This window comes from Lampris incognitus, chromosome 11, assembly GCF_029633865.1.
Source record: "Lampris incognitus isolate fLamInc1 chromosome 11, fLamInc1.hap2, whole genome shotgun sequence".
Lineage (NCBI taxonomy): Eukaryota > Metazoa > Chordata > Actinopteri > Lampriformes > Lampridae > Lampris > Lampris incognitus.
The window spans coordinates 60000932-60015206 of NC_079221.1; positions in this window are offsets into that span (position 1 = coordinate 60000932).

Here is a 14275-nt window from a genome sequence, read left to right on the forward strand (position 1 = left end):
TGAAGTCAATGTTTATTGGTCCACTTCATTCAAACATGAAACCTACCGCTAAAAATTTGGTGTCATCTTTGACCAGTGTCTTTTGATCACCATGTTACTAAGGTTGTCCAATCCTGTTTCCTTCAGCTACAAAATATTGCAAAAATCACTTTTAAAGACATCGAAAAATTAATTCACACTTTCTCCCTTCTAGATTAATGTAACTTTCTCTACTCTGGCCTCAACTATGCTACTTTAAATCATCTACAGTTGGTTCAAAATGCAGTTGCTAAACTAAGTAGAACTAGTTGTAGGTCCCATATTACCCCTATTCTTGCATCTCTTCATTGAAGGCCTGTAAAGTAAAGAATAATGAGTTTATGGATTACATTTAAAGCACTGCATGATCTTGCCCCCAGTTATATTTGCGATCTTCTCATTTCACTTTCAGACCACTCTGATCCTCAAACCTCAGTTATATTTCCCTCAAAGCACAGACACAAGTGGCTTTCTCGCTACTGGTTTATTTGAAAGTTGTCTTCGCCTCCAAATCCACCATGAAAACTGACAGTATTAATGACCCATGAAGACCATAATAGCTTCACGTGGAAAAAATGGTATATGCTCCATGTTGTGTAACATATTGAAGTAACATACAGACAAAGAAAATGCCTATGAGTCAGAAAATGGGTTATAAAGCAAACTGGGCTAAATCTAAAATAGGTTTGGCTAAGGAGGCATTGGAAAAGAATATTATTCAGACAACAGTATTATAAAAGAGAAACGGCTGGCATTTATTAAACATAACAATACAAGTGCACTTTGAATGGTCAATAAGGAAAATAATAAAGAATAAGGGTCAAACCCCTTTTGGTCTGTCTGTAATGTCTTTTCAGTGTGTAGACTCAGAGCTCTGGTCAAAAAGAGAAAATATGAAAAGATAAAAGTCTGAAACTACCTGGGTAGTGTGTGTAGTGTTCATTCACAAAAATGGAGATCTCCAAAACGGTTTTGTCTGTCTCTCCTGGTCGTCCTCAATGGAGAAGCAAGACGCCACTCTTCCACGTGCTGTCTATGCCTCGTGGGTCACAGGGCTTGCTGCTCCCTTCTCTTGGGGAAGGAATCCAGTACACAAAAAAACCAACCTGCATACCGCAGGGTAGAAAATAAGTCTCTACTCTCTAAAGCACCAGATCTAGAATATTTGAATCAATCTTTCACATTCCCAAATAATGGAATTAGGAAACAAAACGAAGCTAGTGAAGGTCCTTGCAGCTAACAAGTACAAATCACAGCGGAATCGTATAACATTTCACATTCATATTAAGTTATAGGATATAGGCTATCTGAAAATCCTCCGATTGGTTCTTGTAATGAAATGTTCTAGGTTCTCTTCAGTTCTAGGCCTAACAGGCCTACACATTATAAGACAACTACTATGCTACTACAGTGCATGGATAGAAAAAAGACAAACATGGCTAAACTAGCACATGGTTAGCTACTGTAGAAACTCACTGAAGAATCCGGGCAAATAAAGAAAACAGGTTTCCAAGCAAGCAATCCTCTACAATCCAAACGGGATTAATTAATTTAAACTGGTAAACTTAAATGAGTAAGGGTAACAAAGGCATAAATTTTGTATCTGTTCCAGCTTCTACGAGTCGAACTTTGGTTCATTAGTCTGCAGCTCAAGAAAGGTCTGCAGTCAATCTTTTACTCTCGTTCTGATCTGACAAGGCCTGGTAATTTTCCATTTGGACAGGCTGCTAGCGCCCTCTACAGGGGACTGCATGGACATGCATTAAGTCTTTCTAGGGCAGCTAAAATCAGGGGGGGTTGCACCTCGTTGGCTGCATGCTACGACAGGGAAGTCGTCAAATCTTGTTTGTAAATATTAACTTCTCAAAGTTCGCTATATACGCCAAACTTTCATTACACATGCAGTCTTGTTAGTTTCTTGCTTGCGGAGATCTTCCCTTCATCTAACTTATGTGAAAGAAACCCAACAGGATTTGCCCCTCAACTTTAAAATCGGCTGTCAAAATAAGTCTCAATACAAATCATAGTTGCATGTAATACAATAATTGCTTGCCGGTACTGCTTAAGAGTCTTCCTGATGTGTACGTAACCTTAAGCTGAGACTTCAAAATTATAGTACTATTACTTGTAATAAATGAAATGATGTATACATAACAAATGCAGTTAAAAAGAACTCTCAATTATAACATTGGTCTTGGAAAAGGTAGGCGAATATTACAAATTATGTAAACATGATGGCATCAGTCTTTTATCTATTGCTTATTCCAACTGCAAAACAAAATATGACTTCGCCTTTGCAGTTTCAGCCCCAAGCCTCTGGAATAATCTCCCCAATCTATTAAATTTGCTAAATCTTCGATTGTTTTAAGCGGCTTCTAAAAACCCATCTTTTAATGGATTCCCACGTTTGACTTCTGTTTTTGTTTTTTTTAGCTTGGTCTGTTACTACCGGTTCTATATATATATATTAAAGATTTCATTCACTTTATGTATTTGTTCGCATTTTGTGTATGTAATGTAAAGCACTTTGTAACGGTGTTTAACAGTGATATAAATAAAATGATGTAAATACAATTTTGCTTGCTTTAACTAATGGGACTGTGTCCAGATAGATGGGGTTTCCTCAGTTTTAGGTAGTAATTGTCGTCTTTATGCTTTCCACAGATACTGTTCTCTGGCCATGACAATTGCGCTCCTTGTCGGCCGGTTTAATCTGTCTGTTATCGAGGGGTTCTGATAAGGCTCTGTCTTTTGTACTATTAGGTTTTACTACATGCTGTATGTGGAAGAATTTGTCAAAATAATTCAAATTGGCCACAATGAGGGTCGCGATTTCCACCAGCAGCGTGCTGTTAGGAGTCTATTCCGACTTGGAAGTGAATGGCAGGGGCTCCGCATCTGTGCTGTCCTTGTAATACACTGCTAGTTTCAGTCTTCTGTGGCATTGTTGAATGTCCCTTCTGATCTGTTCCATTATGCTTTTTGTTACTTAGTTGGAATGAATTTTATTCCTCTGTTCAGTAGGGTTAATTGTGGGGAAGTTTGGAGAAAGTTTTTCGCTAGTACTACATTTTCATTCCTGTCCTGTATCGGCAGGCTTGTGGGGACTTTTAATTTAAATACTCCAACCAGTTTGGTCAGTAATTATATTGCTGTCTGTGGAGTCCAGTGCACCTTGTCCTTCTATAAGTCTCGAAGAGTCCTATTTAGTGGTGGCATGGTTGGAGTTGCCTTTGATGTATTCAGTTTTTGTAGGTTTGTTTGTTCCCCCATCAGGAGGCTTGTGGAGTAGTTAATCATGGGTATCTGCACATTGGCCCGTGGGAATTTGCTTTATGCTGCTCTGATGCCCCCTGAAGCTGCTTGATGGTGGTCCTTTTCAGTTTTTGTGATCTATTACTTCGCCTAAAGGACACAATCACCTCTTCCATTGTGTTGGAGTGGGTGACTTTGTTGGTTGTGCTCTGCGCATGTCTGAATGTGGCTCCCGGATAACTGTCAATTTGTAGGTTAGCCAAGTCGAAAGGTGGGAATTTGGCAGCATTTGAGTCTCCCATTATCAGTATAGTTTTGCTTGTGCTTATGTTAAACCTCTAGTCTTGGCATTTGTTTTGTTTGTTTGCCAGATAGTCTGGGGTATAGTGGTCAGGTTTATTTTTCGTCCGGCGTCCACTTTCAGACAGCTCTGTTTAGCTGTTGTGTGATTTGGCGTGAGGGTCAGACCAGTCAGGATTGGTGAGTTGTTGTTGTTGGGACGGTCCCGCCTCGTCCTGTAGGAGTGTTTATTTGGTCTGGATTCCCATATGGATCAGTCTGTTGGGTGGGTATTCCAGTGTGGTTCCTTCCCTGCCTCTGTTCTTTTGGGGATGGTGCCTGCGGTGGTGGTGTGGGGAGTATAGTCCTGCTTTTCAGCTGACCAGTCTCCCCTGATCTCCGCGGCCTCGCTGGTCCTCAGTTGCAGCTGTGGGGCCGTAGACGGCTGTGGGCGATCACTGTTTGCGTGGGGGAGGTTGTTTGCTGTTTTCTGCCCCCGTGATGCGATTCGGCGGCACATGGACTTGGGTGACCACAAGCTTCGTTGTACCAGATGGCCCCACCATTGGTGATTGACTTGGGCGTTTGGTGGCTTCGATTGGCTGTCCTCAGCCTCGAAGTCTGTCAATTTGGAGATGAATATTGTCTGTCGTCAATCGTTTCCTCCTGCAAGTGGCAGCCCAGGCCTTTCCTTGCCGAGGATGAGGCTACCTGGAACTGGCCATCCTAGTCCCGTGTGGATAGGTTGGTGAATTTATCCATTTCTCCTTTTATCAAGTTTTTGTAGTGTTGCTGTACTATTCTCATGGTTGTGGCAGCCCAGTTTTTTTGCAATGTCCTCAATCTTTCTCCGTGTCTTCGTTCAGGACTGCTGGTTTAATGGTGGTAGTCAAATTGTTGGCCAGACTGGTTGGGGGTTGCTGTGAGGCCGATGCAGTTTTCGAGTGATGGTTTGCTGTGAGCAGTTTATGAAAATTCGCCATCTTTAAGCTGAAGTCTGTCATCAGACCGTTGTCTTTTAATTTCATTTAGCTCTATTTGTTGTTGTAGAGGGCCTTAAAGGAGCAGCAGCCCCTGGTGAATCTACCCTCAAATGTGTATCACCACAGTGGCATAGAAAGGGACTTTGTCTGTAAGCAGCTACTCCGTGAAAAGAATCTCACCCTGGAATTAGCGATAAGCACCTGTGCGCTTCATGAACAGTCAGAAAAGAGCTCCAAGGAGTTAAAGAAAGAAGCGGATATGTACGCTATTCAGAAAACTCGCTGTGGCAACTGCAATGGACAACACACGCTCCTGACCGTAGTAAATGTTATGCATTCAATCAACAATGCAATAATTGTGGCAAACTCAATCATTCTGTTAAATGCTGCAGATCCACACCAGCATTGCCCATAGTTAGCACCAAAGCCCCCCAGTCATTAATAAAAAAGACAGCCAGATAGCGAGAACGAACTGACCACACAACCAGACAGTGCTTTGGATGATACGTTTTTTTGCGACCCAGTTGATTCAGCCACTCGGGAGAAATCTTCACAACGCTGAAACTGAAAAGTGGAAAGGGCAACTGAAGGTAAAATTGGTTTACACTTTGATTTTTGTATTGTCTTTTAACATTTCTCTGTTCAGCACACATATTCTTATCTCGTTTGTAGCCGGGCTCTGCTTAGGTTTGGCGGTGGAGAATGCGTGGTTGCCAGATACAGCTGATAGTTTCCAGCCCAAAAGCTGTCCAAAAACCGCCAGGATGCACATAAAACTGCCCAAAATGTAAAATCAATATATAGTTCAGTAATGTTACTTAATTGCCATACTATCAGCATAAAAACAATGTACACTGACAGCCGAAGCACGCACAAAATAGCCTAACTCTTATGAGAAATTACAGCACCGCAAACCACAGCATATCGATCTTAGGTGCTACTGCCACCCTCTGGACAACATATAAATACTGTATGAGAGTCATCAAATGGGTTCGCCATGGTGCTGCGCATCTCTCTACTCCTCGGGAAGCGGCAAGTCAGACAGAGCTGAACCAAGCAATTATCGTTTTCATGTCAATGCAGCAACAATATGTTGCGATCAAATCTATGTCCCTCTTTGCAAAAGCACAAAGGCACAGAGCGCGGTCAGTGTGCTGAAGCGCACGCAGGCATTGCACTTTTACAGGGTAGATATAGAGTTTATCTGTGAACATACACAGTAATCAATATTAGCTTTTACTCCAGACGTGTGTGTGTGTGTGTGAGAGAGTGAGTGAGTGATATCTTGCCTTTAGATGCAGAACAGGCTGTCGGTTGCAACTTGAACACACTGGTGAAAAACACACGAACTTTGTAGAACTATGTACAGTTTGACACAGCTGTGTAGTACATGGATGAGTCAAACCTCCCCAACAGCTGTGGGGGAGGTTGGAACATGGCTGAGGTACATCTGTGTTAGACCTGTGCGCACATCCATCAGAGCAGAAAGGAGCAGTAATTCCATGCAATTTCTGGTATCGTCCTTGTGTTACTTGGGAAATGTTCTTTCCACATGCGCAGTTGAGATGGGCAGGGTCAGAAATGTTTTGCACCTAGTGCTAAATCCTGGAAGCACTGGTTTCCTCCGACATCTTTAAAGGCTTCCACCTCCAGCCAAAGGGCATCGATGGGCTGATCATGGGAGAAATTTGTTGATGCCATATTTCTCCACTGGGTCTCAAGTGAGCATGGAAAAAAAGCCGGGCACAGTAGCTCCATTTTCCACAGCATTTCCAAAGAGGCAGGTAAGCACACCTGATGCTGCACCAGGACTTCTTTCAGAAACTCCATGCAGCATGTTGTAATGAGCTGCGTCTTCTCAAGGGGCGGAGTACTGATCTCTAATTTCTGACTAAAAGAGGTCACCAGAGCTGCCTCAAGAGGTGAAATGAATGTTTGGGTGTTGTAGGTCCAGTTACCTGATCGGTTGATCGGTGTTCATGCGACGTATGATCTGCTTGATTATTCATCTGTGTTGACATGAACAGCCTGTTAAGGTCCCTGAAAACGCCTAAGCTGTCTCCTGTTTCCAGCTGAAAGTACTTGATCACAACTTTGATCTCTTGAAGAATTGGATGTAGAAAATGCATGAAAAGACTTTGTCGAGTCACTATACATCTCATTCAGGAGTCGCATAGCAGTGCTCATTATTTGTTGCCTGAGTGAAGTGCAACTTGAGCTTTTCTTGCTCAAGTATTCTATCGATGCAGTCAGCTGTCACTAACCAACAGGTAGCACTTGGTGAAAACTTTCAGCGGACATTCCCCATTGTTAATGGTCTTGTAGATAGCTCGATTGGCGCTTGGCTGAATGAGCGAACCAGTTGTAGGACTCGTATGTAATCGAGATTGTTGGGGAGATGCTGCATCGCCTTGTGAGCAACGATGTCAAGGGAATGGCGCACACACAGCTAATTAGCTGTAAACCGGGTTGTTTTATGAGTAGTGTAAGCTGAATGTTGTTTATCAACTATGACCCTGGCTCCGTCAGGAGCAATTCCCACCATGTTAATTTTTAGACTGCTATCTTCCAAAAACCTAATGATAGCTTCCACAATCCCTTTGGCATCTGAACATGAAAGTTCAGCCAGGCCAAGGTAATTGCTGACAAAGTTGTTGTTTCTTGGAGCGACATTAAACATAAATGCAAAGCAGTTTGTTTACAGAAATGTTGGTGGTTTCGTTCAGGTCAAGTGAGTAAGGGGACCCACCGATGTCCTCTCTAAGCTCTTGTCTGAAATGCGGTGCCAGTACTGATTTGATTACAGCCGTACACTTGGTTCTGTGCGTTTTAAATTCTCCTGTCTCATCTTGCAGTAAATCTGAGAAGTCGTTCACAGCGTTAATAGAAGTGTGGCGAGCGATAGACGTTGCTATGCTGAGCTCGTGGCGTTTCTGGTCGTCTTTGATGTTCTGGTTGCTCGTCATGGGCACAGTAAAGGGTTTCACACTAGACAGGCAACGAACCTTGTTTGCTGGTTGCACCGTGATCTCAAATCTTTTAAATGAGCCCTAATGCCGCTTTTGCAAAATTTGCAATGTGCCTTTGTCTCGTAGGTAGTACCATAACTCATTTCTCCTCTCACCAGAATGTTGTGCTTAGATGTTATTTAGCCTAGTTAACATATATATTTTAATATACTGTAATTTGTAATACAAAAAACCTGCCCAACTCATGGAAAACCAGCCGAAACGACACCCACCTGCCCAAGGCCATTTTAACCCGCACAATCCAACCGAAAATCGTCCAATTACCTGGCGACACTTAAGGTAACAGCGGACTTGTGACCACGTGATCTGCATGAGCTTATCCCCCCCCCCCCCCAGGAGTGTTCTTGAGTGGCCACAGGCGGTTAGCACCGGTCCTACAGTAAACCAGGAAGTGAAGAAAAACTCGGAAAGTGAAGCTACGTTTACTAGTTAAATTGACCGTTAATTCCTCTTGGATTACATGTTTGCGTGGATCAAATGAGTGAATACTTTGGTGTTAAGAGTATGTCATGGAATGCAGGTAATGTGAAGTTAGTACTGTTATTTGGGTGACATTTCATGCTTCCAACATAGTGTTATTAACATACAACATGTAACCTGATTCCCTATGGCGCTTGCATGTGTTTGTTTCCTGTAGACCACCCACTCTGATACCTGCCAATAAACGGGTAAAGGGAAGTTCTGTCTCCTCTGTTTGATCAACACACATTGGTGACGGCTGTCGCACCTGGACCACATACTCTCACCTACACCTTCTTTATGCTAGCTCTATCCCGTCTGCTCCTGGGTCCTGCGTTGGTCCGTCGACGAAGAAAACGTGTTCCGACGTTGGCGTAAGTGGCTCCGTTGGCGGGAGCGGTGTTGGTAGCTTTGTGGTTGGTCTTGCTTTCCAACGCGTCCGTCTCTGGTCCCCGAAGCACAAGTCCGTCGGAGTCTCGGTCTGGTGAGCCATAGCCGTTGCGCTGGTGTGGGCGCCCGTGCCGGTAGTTGACTGTCGTCCACTCGGTGGCTTCCGTGTAGGTTTGCCGGTGGTGGAAAAGACGTGGTCTGTCATCCGTGTACGTGGCTCCTTCATTTCGGTTAGTCGCATCTCGTCTGTAAGGGGGTCCCGTGTTGGTTTGTCGTTGAGGAAAACGTGTTCCGTCACTGATTTAAGTAGCTAAATTGGTGAAGGCGGCGTTGGTAGTTGCGTGGTTGGTACTCCCTTCCAACGCGGCCGTCGAAGTCTTGGTCTGGCGAGTCGTAGTCGTTGCTGCTGTCGACGCCCGTGTCGATAGTTGATGTTCATCCACTTAGTGTTTTTTTTTCTTCTGTCCTAGGTCGCCATAATGCTGTGGATTGACTCGTCCGGATAAAAGGTAAAAAATAAATAAATAAAAAATTCGGGGTTTTTAAGTATTTTGTCCAGAAACCAACGCGTTGTCAATTGGCTTGGTTTCTGTTTAGACAGGCCATTGAGATGTTGCTCTGTCTAAAAAAAAACAAAACAAAAAAAACTTTTTTTTAACTTTTTCTAAATAAGGGAGAGGGGGGGGGTATTTTGCCCAGAAACCAGAGCGCCGTCTTTCGGCTTGGTTTCTGCTTAGACAGGCTGTTGAATGTTGCAACGTTTCGGTTTTTAAGAGACATTCAGGCCGGCCTATATGACGTTTTATGGTAAAAATAAATAAATTAAAATAGCTACGTGGAAAAAAATCCGTCATTGATGTAGCGTTCCTCTCCTATCTTCTGTTTCTCTATTTTTATAGTCCCTGAGGGCTTTGAAAACAGATTGGCATGTTGATTGAAAGATTTTTCATTTTGTCCAAGAAATCTTATGTATCTTGGATGTAGCTAGGATGTTTGTTAGAAATGTGGTTAAGATAACATTCAGTAAATTCAGCTGTTAAGTATCACTGTTGCAGTCAAACAATTGTGTAACCGGGAGGAATTTCATAGGGTGTACTCCAGGATTTCGGATCTTGGTAATAAAATCTTTTAGGGCGGGGATTGTCACTACCCTTCAAATATATATATATATATATATATATATATATATAGAGATATGTGTATATATGTTCTTTTTAGTATTAATCAAACCTCCAATATTTTGTGTACTACTGGTATGGTGTATGGGAAAATGGGGCTACTAAGTTTGGTGTAATGTCTGGTGTTACTGAATTCTGTCTGCGACACATATTATTCCCTATCCAAAATAACCTCCCCACTACCTTTATCTGCGGGTTTAATAACAATGTGTTTGTTTTTGAAGTTGCTTAGGAGCTTCAATTTCTTCCTGGGATAAATTAGTGTTGTCTTTTCGATCCCAGTGAAGATTCCTCAGAACGAATATACGCTATGTACAAAAGTATTGGGACACGCCTCCTAATCATTGAATTCAGGTGTTTCATTCAGATTCATTGCCATAGGTGTATAAAATTAAGCAGCTAGCCATGCAGCCTGCATTTACAAACATTTGTGAAAGAATGGGTCTGACTAACCATTAAGTGGCAAGGTCTGCATCAGTCCTGTATTAGTCAGATTCAATGTCCATATATTATTGGCGAATTATCTGCCTCGCAAGCTCTGACGAATGAAGGCGTAACCTTACATTCACTGTCGGTGAGTAAGTGGAGAAGCGACTAGAGCTGTGCCTAATGTTAAGATTGGCTTGTCTTTAATTTTCTGAGTGTTGGGAGATGACCGACAACAAAACTGGCAGAAGCCAAAAGATCAAAAACATTCACAATGAATGGGAGGAAGATTTTTATTTTTTATTCCAACGCAAAATCCATATGGCTGATCTGCAATACTAGCGCCGACGAAGAGTAATTTGGAGCGGCATTTTAAAATGGTGCACAAAAGTAATGATACTTCCCAGTGAAAACGGCTCTAAGAACCAGAAAATAGCAGGAATTGAAGTCTCAATTAGCGCAAGTAATTTTTATGAGACAACTCCAAGGGTAAGGCTGCAATGATATCGTATCGCAATCAGTCACGTTCTTGTTAAGCATACAATCGTTCAAGACGGTGAAATTGTGAAAGACGTTTGTTGTGGCTGCGGATGCACTCTAAGGTGATTTCACGAATAAAACGGACACTGACTGCCATTAAAGACCTTCAACTATCCCGGAATACTGTTACACGGCGCTGTGAGGAAATGGCCAAGAATCTTAACGAGCAACTGAATGACATGGATGCATGCGAGTGTTTTTCCTTCTAGTTTGACGAGTTAACCGATATGGTAGTTGTGGCACAGTTATGCATTTTCGCTAGAATGTTCTTTGAAGACATGAGCGCAAAAGATCTACTCCCCATTTTGCCGCTTAAAGGGTAGACTAGAGGCGAATATATTTTTCAAGCATTCATGGAATTCGTTAACCACACTATACTTCCCCTTTTTTAAACTCCTCTCCCTTGCAACTGATGGCGCACCTGCTATGGTAGGCTGTACTAATGGGTTCGTGGAATTGTGCAAGCAAAGTGATTCTTTACCGGACTTCTTTATCATTGCATAATTCACCAACAAGCGCTGTGTGGGAAGATCTTAAATATGAAAGAAGTAATGGATGTAGCTATGAAGATTGTGTGCTCAGTTAGGGCGAGGAGGCTATTTTGTGCACACATGGTGGAGATGGTAGCAGAACACAGACTGTTACTGCACACGGGTGTAAGGTGGCTGAGCCGAGGCACATTTTAGGGGAGATTCAATGAGTTGTTACCTGAAATCAAAGATTTTCTCAGGTTTGCTAAACATGCCGATAATACACAACTGGAGGACAAGTGGCTTTTGGATTTGGCATTCCTCATCGATCTCACTAGCACGCTAAATGAGCTGAATTTAGAACAATAGGGAAAGGATAAACATGATCAGCTCAGTGAAGGCGTTTAATAGCAAGCTCCAACTGCTGTCAAGTAGGCTGTAACGCAGTGACCTGTGACACTTTGCTGACATGCTGGACTTAAACGTCAGTGCAACGACACAGCACAGCTTGATAGTACAGATCCACAATGACAGAAGTCAACCTAGTGGCCTGTGTAAGGCTTGCAACCAGCTGCTACAACCCTATTCATGGGTTTCAGTCACGTGGTTTTTGTTGCTATGACCGCCATCTTGAGGACCGCGGTCCCCGGGAAGTTTAGAAAGACTGTCCAGAATCGTTCACTTATCCACGGAGGAGATGCAGTGTTATCTGCAAAAAATCGAATTTTGAGAATTGGATCCTTCTATCCAAAGACCAATTAACCCTACTTCAGTCTGCTATCGATCTTCCTAATTTTCTGTTTCACGACGTTTACGTGTACCTCTTCCACAAGACTGTTTTGTTGCAAGGCTATGAAGTTAACGCGGTAGTCAGCTAGCTAACGTTCATAGCCTGGAGTGTTCTGTGGGAATCCAGTGGTCCTTTTTGATTACTGCGATCAGTTTATTTAGACAATCATGGTTTTTAGGGATTCTGTAAAATTGTAATCCATTTGTTTGTAACTTCTTGTGGTCACAACCCACAGCACCACAGATCGAAGGCATCCTGGTATCCATTGGTCCTGAAGATGGTGGTGTGATGCACCACTCAAATGATGTGAAACCCATGAATAAGAAACTATCCGCCTGCTCCCACTGCCAGCACTCCCACTAAGGTAGGGTGACATTTATTTTCTAAGTGAGGGATTGGGCAGGTTTAGGGGTTGGGGTAAGGGTTGGGGTTGTGGGTTATACATTGTATTTATGTAGCACTGGCCTCCTGATCTGAGGGATGGTGTGATGGAGAAGGCTGCGGTCCCTTCTGCCAGGGACGAAGGTTCAATTCCCAGACAGAGTACAAGAGCAGAGGAAGGAGTGGTCTAATAGAGTTAGGTTAAAAGGGGAGGCTACACGGATCCCTGGACGAGAAGGTCCCCCGGGTTAAGTTATGAGTTTGTAAGTTAAATACTGAGGTAAAATCTAGAAGCTGGAGGAGCAGTAAGTGCTAAGTGTGAAATTATAAGTGCTAAAAATAAAGTGCTATTAGAAGACTCACTAGCATAGTAAAAAATAACAATAATAAATAGGAATAATAATAAAGAAAAACTCTAAGCCATGTGATTACGTGCTCTAATAAAAAACCGAAAATAAGTTATCCCCTCAAACCAGTCTAATAAAATTGCCTAAAATTTCATAAATAAAACACAATAAATAACAATTAATTAAAAGGGTAAATCGATGACTAAATAAATATGGGGTTGTCATCTCGTGCCAAGATTTAGACAAGATTGAGATCTTTAAGAAAGGGGGATCAGTGCAGCCAGATTGTAGATCCAGGGACAACCACACCAGGAGTGGGTCGGCCATCTGTCAATCATCATTAAGACCTCCTGGTACGGTGGTCCCAAGCCTGTGGATCCAAATTCTCTCCACTCTCTTTCTCTGCTCAACGGTCCAGCGGTCGTTGTTTTCTAGACCGGAAACTGTGAGGTGAGTGGGGGGGTGAAGTTGGAAATGTTTGACCCGGGTGGTGTTGAGTCGACCTTGCCTGATTGTATAGGTGTTGTGATAAACTGGTGTGAATGGAGTGCTTGGTTTCTCCTATGTCATGTTTGTGACGGAGTGTGCATGTATTGATGTATTCCACGTTGTTGGTGGTGGTGATGGAAAAAGAGCCTAGCGTGGGGAAAGATGTGAATTTTGGATGAATTTTCTGTTTTTGTAGTGGTGGCCATAGTGCAGTTGGGGTGTGGGTCTATGGTCAGCGAATTGGGATCTAGTGAGTAATGGTTGAAGGCTCTTGCTTTTTCTGTTGGCTGAGATGATTTTGTGATTGTGAAAAGCCGGGTGTTGAGACAGTAATATGGCAAAGTTGTTTGATTGTACGGTGAAGTGCTGTAATTTTGTGTGAAAAAGAGGAAACAAGGTATGAGTTGTGGTGTATTCTAGGGTTACGGTCTGGGTTAACTTTGGGTTAGAGTTTTGGCTAGGGTTAAGGGTTGGGTTAGGGCCTAGGTGTCAGGTTAGGGTTAGTTTAGGTTTGGGTTAGGGGGTTACAGTTGGGTGAGGGTTGGGGTTAGGGTGGGTTAGGGGGTTAGGGTTGTTAGGGTTAGGGGGTTAGGAGTTAGGGTTAGGTTTGGGTTAGCGTTCGGGTTAGGGTTGGGGTTTGGGGTGTCGGTAATTGACTTCATTTGCACTGGCCTACGGTGTCTGAACTAGTCCCCCCAATGGATAAAGATGGTTGTTGGCGGATGCATGGACATGAGCAAACAGGGGCCGGCGTCATTAAACGTCATCATTGAGGCCTCCCGGTGCGGTCGTCCGGAGCTTGTGGATCCACTGTTTTTCCGCTCTCTTCCTCTGCCCCACGGTCCAGTGATCGTTGTTTTCAAGGCCAGAGATGATGAGGTGGGAGGAGGGGTGCGTTTGGAAGTGTATGATTAGGGGGGTACGAAGTTTGCCTACCATGATGTTGTGTATGTGTTGTGAGAGTCGTGTATGTATCGAGTGTCGGGTTTCCCCAATGTAGTGTTTGTCGCAGAGGGTGCATGTGATGATGTAAACGACGTTTGTGGTGTTGACGGAGAATGAGCCCAAGGTGGGCATAGCTGTGTTGGTGTGTGGGTTGTGGATGTATTTTCTGTTTCTGTAGTGGTGTGCATATTGTAATTGGGGTGTGGGTCTGTGATCGGAGAATTGTGATTTGACCAGTATGTTGTGGAGGCTCTTGTTTTTTCTGTAAGCGGATATGATTTTATTGTTGTGGAAAG